This window comes from Canis aureus, chromosome 2 (genome assembly GCF_053574225.1).
Source record: "Canis aureus isolate CA01 chromosome 2, VMU_Caureus_v.1.0, whole genome shotgun sequence".
In the NCBI taxonomy this organism is placed as follows: Eukaryota; Metazoa; Chordata; class Mammalia; order Carnivora; family Canidae; genus Canis; species Canis aureus.
The window spans coordinates 24,572,502-24,578,501 of NC_135612.1; the positions used below are offsets into that span (position 1 = coordinate 24,572,502).

Here is a 6,000-nt window from a genome sequence, read left to right on the forward strand (position 1 = left end):
CAGTTGACCAGCAGTACTTAAAATACTTTCGGTCACAGCTTTTAGAAGGAGTCAAAAAGAAAGGGAAAGAATATCAATTAGATCTCAGAATTTGAGATCTCAGGGATCCTTAAAACCTTGTTCTTCTGAGGTAAAGCGAAGAAGCGGGAGAGTTTAAAATGCAGCTCTTAGCGGCAGCGTCTAGACTACGCCCCGTTCTCCCAGGTTACGGGCTCAGTCATTTGGTGCACGTGTGCGGAGCTCCCTGCGGGGGCCAGACCCGCGCTGGCGCTGCTGATGCCCCGGGCCGGGGTGCAGTCCCACCCCTGCACCCCTGCACCCCTTGGGCCCCTCTCAGTCCCGTCAAGCGTCAAGCGTCTGCCATCTAGACCCCCCTTATGACAGTCTGGAACGGGACTACCCTGTACGGTCCTAAAAGCAGTCTTTAAACAGACGTAAACGTATTTAGAAAGTCAATGTATGGACCACAGAAGAAACTTGTGTCATTTTTCTGCCAAAAAAAAAAAAAAAAAAAGTTTGCTTGGAGTAAATCTTTACCTCCTCCCTGCTGCATGGCAAAAACTACTACCGCTCCCAAGAAGCAAGAAAAAAAAATCGAACTGTTAGTGTTTAGCAGCTTCAGGACAGAAGTCCGGTAGCCTCCGGTGCCCGCAGCCCAGGGGCCGGGGGCGCGGCCGCCGAGCAACCACCGGTGAGCCCCGCCCCGCCCCGCCCGGGCTAGGCCCCGCCCCCGGGCAAGGCCCCGCCCCCACCGGCCTCCGGGCGGGGCCCCGAGGCTGGCGCTGCGCCTCCGGGCTGGGCCGGCCGCCGGCTCTCCGGAGCGCGTGTCAGCCCGAGTCACGCCCGTCTCGGCCCGGGAGCTCCAGCTCCAGCTCCAGCCCACGTGGCGGCGGCTGGCGGCGGCGGCGGAGCCCGGGGCGCCCGGCGCGTTCTCACTCTGCGTCGGCCGAGCGAGCGGGGGTCGGCCCGAGGCCCCGGCCCCTCTAGGGGCTGCTCTCCCCCCACCGCCCCTCCGTCCCTGCACGCGCTTTGGCCGCGTCTGTGGTCGCTTAACATATGTCTGCAAACGGGACGCGAAATTCGGCCTCACACCTCGAAGCGCACCCTACGGGTCCTCGCCTCCTAGCGACCCTCAGCCCCTTCTCGCTCCTTTCTTCTTTCCTGGTCCCCTTCTTTACGCTTCCCTTCCCTCCCTTCCCTCCCCTTCCCTCCCCTTCCCTCCCCTTCCCTTCCCTCCCTCCCCTTCCCTTCCCTGCTTTACCTCCCCTCCCCTTTCCCTCCTCTCCCCTCCCCTCCCTTTCCCTCCTCTCCCCTCCCTTTCCCTCCGCTCCTCTACCCTTTCCCCTTCCCTTCCCTCTCTCCCCTTCCCTTCCCTTCTCTCCCCTTTCCCTCCTCTCCCCTCCCCTCCCTTTCCCCTTCCCCTCCTCTACCCTTTCCCCTTCCCTTCCCCTCCCCTCCCCTTCCCTTTCCCTCCCCTCCTCTACCCTTTCCCCTCCCCTCCCCTTCCCTTTTCCCTTCCCTCCCCTCCCCTTCCCTTCCCTTACCCCCCTCCTCTTCCCTTCCCTTCCCCCCCTCCTCTTCCCCTTCCCCTCCCCTCCCCTCCCCTCCCCTCCCCTTCCCCTCCCCTCCCCTCCCCTCCCGGCGCGCTCCTGCCCTAAACTTCCACGATGCGGTCTTGACGTTACTGCAGCTTTGCGCGGCCCTTTCTTTGGCGGGACCCCGGGGTGGGGCCGGAGCGCCGGGTCCAAGCGGCCGGGAGCAAAGCGCTCGGGGCCGTTTCCGGAGCGTGCAGCCCGCGCGGGGCCCGTCCACGCAGCGCAGCGCGGCCCGGCCGGAGCGGGGCCACCCCGCCGACTCGGGGAGCAGGCTCGGCCCTGCGCGGACGCGCGGCCTCTAGGGACCCCCAGGCCCCGGGTTCACGGCGCGGACCCGCCGCAGGCCCGGGCGGGGGCGCCCTTCACCCTGAACCGCGGCGCGGGGGCGGCTCGCTGGGGGCCCGCGGCGGGGGAGGGTCCGGCGTCCGCCGAGCCCGCGTGGCCGTCAGGGGGCGCCCGCAGCCGCCCGCGCGCCGCGTTCCTGGACCTCTGGGCCGGGCCGGGCCTCCGCACGCCTGCGGGGGGTCGGTCGCGGGGAGCCCCGGGCCGGTCGCTCCGCCCCCGCCGGCCCGCGGGCCCGGAGGCTGGGGGCTCGCACTGGCCGTGCATCCGTCCGCCGTGGGGAGGGGGCCGGGGGCGAGGACACCGAGCCGAGGCCGGGCGCGGGGCAGGGGGCGGCGAAGATGGAGACGGGGGGGGGGACACAAAGATGGGAAGGGGCCCGGAGGCCGAGGCCGGCGGCCGTGGGGCAGTGGCGTGCGCCCGCGGGGAGGCTCTCCGCGCCGCGCGCACCGCCCTCCCGTGGCATCTCCGGGGACCGGCGGGGCTCGCAGGGGCGCAGCGGGCGGGAGAGCAGACCCTGGGCTGTGACACGGCGGGTGCCGCGCTCCCCGCTGCCTGGCGCACGGGCCTCCGCGGCCGGGGACGCGGACTGCGCGGCGGGGCGGCCCCGCGGCGGCCACCCACCCCGTGCCGGGCGGCGGGGCGCTCAGCCTGGGCGTCCGCGGGGCTCCCGGGCCGCCGCACCGGCCGGCCGAGTTGCTCAACTCGGGGGCGGGGGAGCTGGAGGGGAAGGCGGACCGCGGGAGCCGGGGCGACGGCGACGGCGACGGCGCCGGCCCGAGCGGCCCCAGATGCGGGTCCCCGCGCCACCTTTGTCTGCGGAGCGCCCCGAGCCTCCACCTCGCTCCGCGGGGTGACATTAAATTCTTGCACCCCGCCGGGGCTTCCAGGCAAGCTTTTCCCGCCCAGGCGCTCTCCGGGCCGCCGCGGCCCCACCCCCACCCCCACCCCGGCCTCCCCGGCGGCCCCGGGCTCGGCGCGCGGGACAAAAGACCCCGGGGGACCGCGCCGGCCCCGACAGCCCCCGGACCGCCCCCGCCCCCGCCCCCGCCCCCCGCAGCCTGTGCGGCCGGACGCGGTCGCGGTCGCCCAGGTCCCCCCAGACCTGCCGGGGGCCCGGGAGCCAGGTGGCGGCCGGCGCGGCGGCTTCGGGGACCGGCCCGCTCGCGGGGCCCCCGAGTCCCCATTCAAACTTTTGCCTCGAGCAGGTTAACAGAAAAAAAAAAAAAAAAAAAGCCCAAGATGCCAGCGGTCCCTCCAGCTCGGGACCCCACGACTTTTCGCAGGGTTCCCCGCAGTCCCCTTCCCTCCCTTCCCCCAATTCCGTTAGTCCCTCGACCCCCACCCCATCCCGGGCTTCTTTTGTCTGGATCTTTTTCAGCACCACGGTCCCTCGGCGTTGCTCTCTCCAAACGTCCTTCTCAAAGTTACCTGCATTTTTAAAAGTGCATTTATCTTCCTAACTTCGCCCTCCAGCTGGCTCTCTCTGCCTCAATTAAGCCTTCTCCCAATTACAAGGTACTTCGGTTTTCTAAGCTCTCTCGTTTTTGCTTTTTTGGGGGGTTTTTCCCTATTTTTTTTTTTTTTTTTTTTAAGGAGGAACAAAAGAAACGTGATTACCTTGAAAGGCGGCTTATTGCAGTTTGGGGCGAAAAAAATCACCGCAGCGCAGCGCGGAAGGGCTCGGTGTGGCCGGGGCGGGTCACCGGCGTCTGGGCGCCCGGGAGGGGTGCGGAGGTGCGGGGCGGCGCGGGCGGACGCGGGTGGCCGCAGAGCCGGGTCCCAGCGCGGCTCCCAGCGCGGTCCGCGGCCCCGAGCGCTCGCGGCTGTCGCTCCCGCCCGCCCGGAGTTCTTCCCCAGAAAGGCTCGGGGCAGCTCGCCTGCAAGTTCAAATGCGGGTTGTGACACCCATCATCATTATATCACTGTACCGTCAGCACCGAGGAGGAGACTCGGCGAGGAGGAGGAGGAGGAGGAGGAGGAGGAGGAGGAGGAGGAGGAAGAGGAGGAGGCTCATTCACAGGCTCCCGAGGCGCTCGGCAGCCTCAGCCCCTCCTAGGAGCCCGGGCTTGGAAAGCAGGCGGAGGGCGGAAAGGACCGCCGGCCCCCTCCGCGGCACCCCCACCCCCCGGCGTCCCTGCCCCTCGAGAAGTACCAATGGGCTCGGGGACAGCAGCGCTCCCCCCCCCCCCCGGCCCCGCGCCCCGGCCCCCGAGCAGCATCGCCGCGCGCCCGGAACCCGCCCCCCCCGCCCCCGGGGCCGCGCGCTCGGGGCTGGGGGGACACGACCCCCCGCGCTTCGGGGCCGGCCGGCGGCAGACGGCTGAGCCCCCTCAGTCCCTCCCGGGAGCGGACGAAACTCCGTAAAATCGGCGAAGAACTTGCTTACAGCGCGTTTACGCGGCCCCGGGACCTGGCTGTCCCATCAGAGCCAAGTGTCAGGCTTGCGCCTCCTGCCAACCTGAGCCAGACGCTGAGCGAACCAGACCCTTCCAAGCCCTGGAGAGGACGTGCAGGAACCGCCTTCCCCGGGAGCTGCCCGAAGCGGAGCCGGCGTCGGAGCGCGATCCACAAAGAGCCCCTGGTGAAGGCTCGGACGGGAAGCTCCCCAGCCGGAGCCCCTGCCGGCGTCCACAGATCCCCCGACTCGGCCACTCAGTACAGAAGTCTAGACTTTGCTTTCCTCCTTCTTCCTTACCCTCAATGTTCCAAAGTGTGGTGGTGGCAGGATATTTAAGAATTTTTCTGAGCAACAGAGACTCCTTCCATGTCCCGATCCCCCCTTCCTTGTGGTCAGGAAATGGGACCACAATCTTCCTGGAGTTCTTGTGATTTCTGTTTTCAGCCAGGCAGACCGACTGTGTAAACAGCATCAACACAAGGAAGAGTCCCCTGCATTGTGTTACAAAAGATTTCCTATAGGACCTTAGAGAGCAAAGGGTCAACCAGTTGACACAAAGGATTTCTGCCCCTTAGAAAAGAGGGACTTTGTATTTTCCTTTTCTTTGAAGTCCTGTATGAGTTTATACAATGGGAACAAAATAAGCCCAAGGTGCACATCAGTTTCAACATGGGGGGATCCTGGAAGGGAGAGCAGTATCTTCTTTTCACACAAACGTGGAAGTATCCTCATGGCTTTCTCTCTGCGGTCCCTACTGAGAAAATTATATCCGATACAAAAGTGATGATTAAAGAAAAAAAGTCCAGTTTACTCTGAATTCCTTTGAGTAGGTTGGCCTTAGACTCCTACTTTAAAACTTGTAGAAGCCTAGACTTCTGGGCACGCACGTTTATAATGTTTCTTTTCTTAAGTTTCTTTTGCAGGGTGTACGCATTCTGCAGGATGCTAGATTTTAAGCGAAAAACAGGTAGAAGTTTTGTAAGGAGAACTTCAGTCCTCAAAATGTGCATTTTCCATTTCTATTTATTTATTTATTTATTTGGTTCATTATAGTGAATAACATAACTATTAATTATAGGATTTAGGAGTCAATTTTTAAATGTTTTATGATGGTGTATTTATCCTTAGTATAGTTATTATACCATTCTTTTTTTTTAAGATTTTATTTATTCATGAGATACAGAGAGAGAGAAAGAGGCAGAGACACAGGCAGAGGGAGAAGCAAGCTCCACGTAGGGAGCCCGACATGGGACTCGATCCCAGGTCTCCAGGATCAGGCCCTGGGTGGAAGGCAGTGCTAAACCGCTGAGCCACCTGGGCTGCCCTACCACCATTCTTAACATTGAAGCTCTATTTCATTAAATATTTAGAAAAACAGCGTCACAGAACAGAATCAGATTTCAACCTTTACATTTAGCAGATAAGCAAACTAAAGCTCAGAAAGTGATTTTTCCTAAAGTCACACGATTAAAAGCAGAGCTGTTACCAAAATGCAACTCTTGACTCTGGATCCAGTGGTCTTTTCAAGCACTCTTCATAGCAACTTCATGATCATAGCAACTTCATGATCTTTCGCTCAAAACCAAAAAAAAAAAAATCCTTTTTGAAATTATACTCCAGGCATTAGGATAGATCTTTCTCTGGGACACCCGAAGTGTATTT

At 62.5% G+C, this 6,000-nt stretch overlaps 1 protein-coding gene across 4 annotated transcripts in view; it reads right to left on the reverse strand.

The window, feature by feature from the left end:
- Nucleotides 1-3,905, reverse strand: part of VCAN (versican) — a 110,680-nt gene extending 106,775 nt beyond the window's left edge. Inside the window, exon 1 of one of the 4 annotated variants that reach the window (XM_077866086.1) lies at nt 3,558-3,905. The gene's annotated coding sequence lies outside the window, so the exon portion shown is untranslated. The remainder of the gene's footprint in view (nt 1-3,557) is intronic. The other 3 variants (XM_077866083.1, XM_077866085.1, XM_077866087.1) reach the window with 3 other exon arrangements.
- Between the last annotated feature and the right edge of the window lie 2,095 nt (nt 3,906-6,000).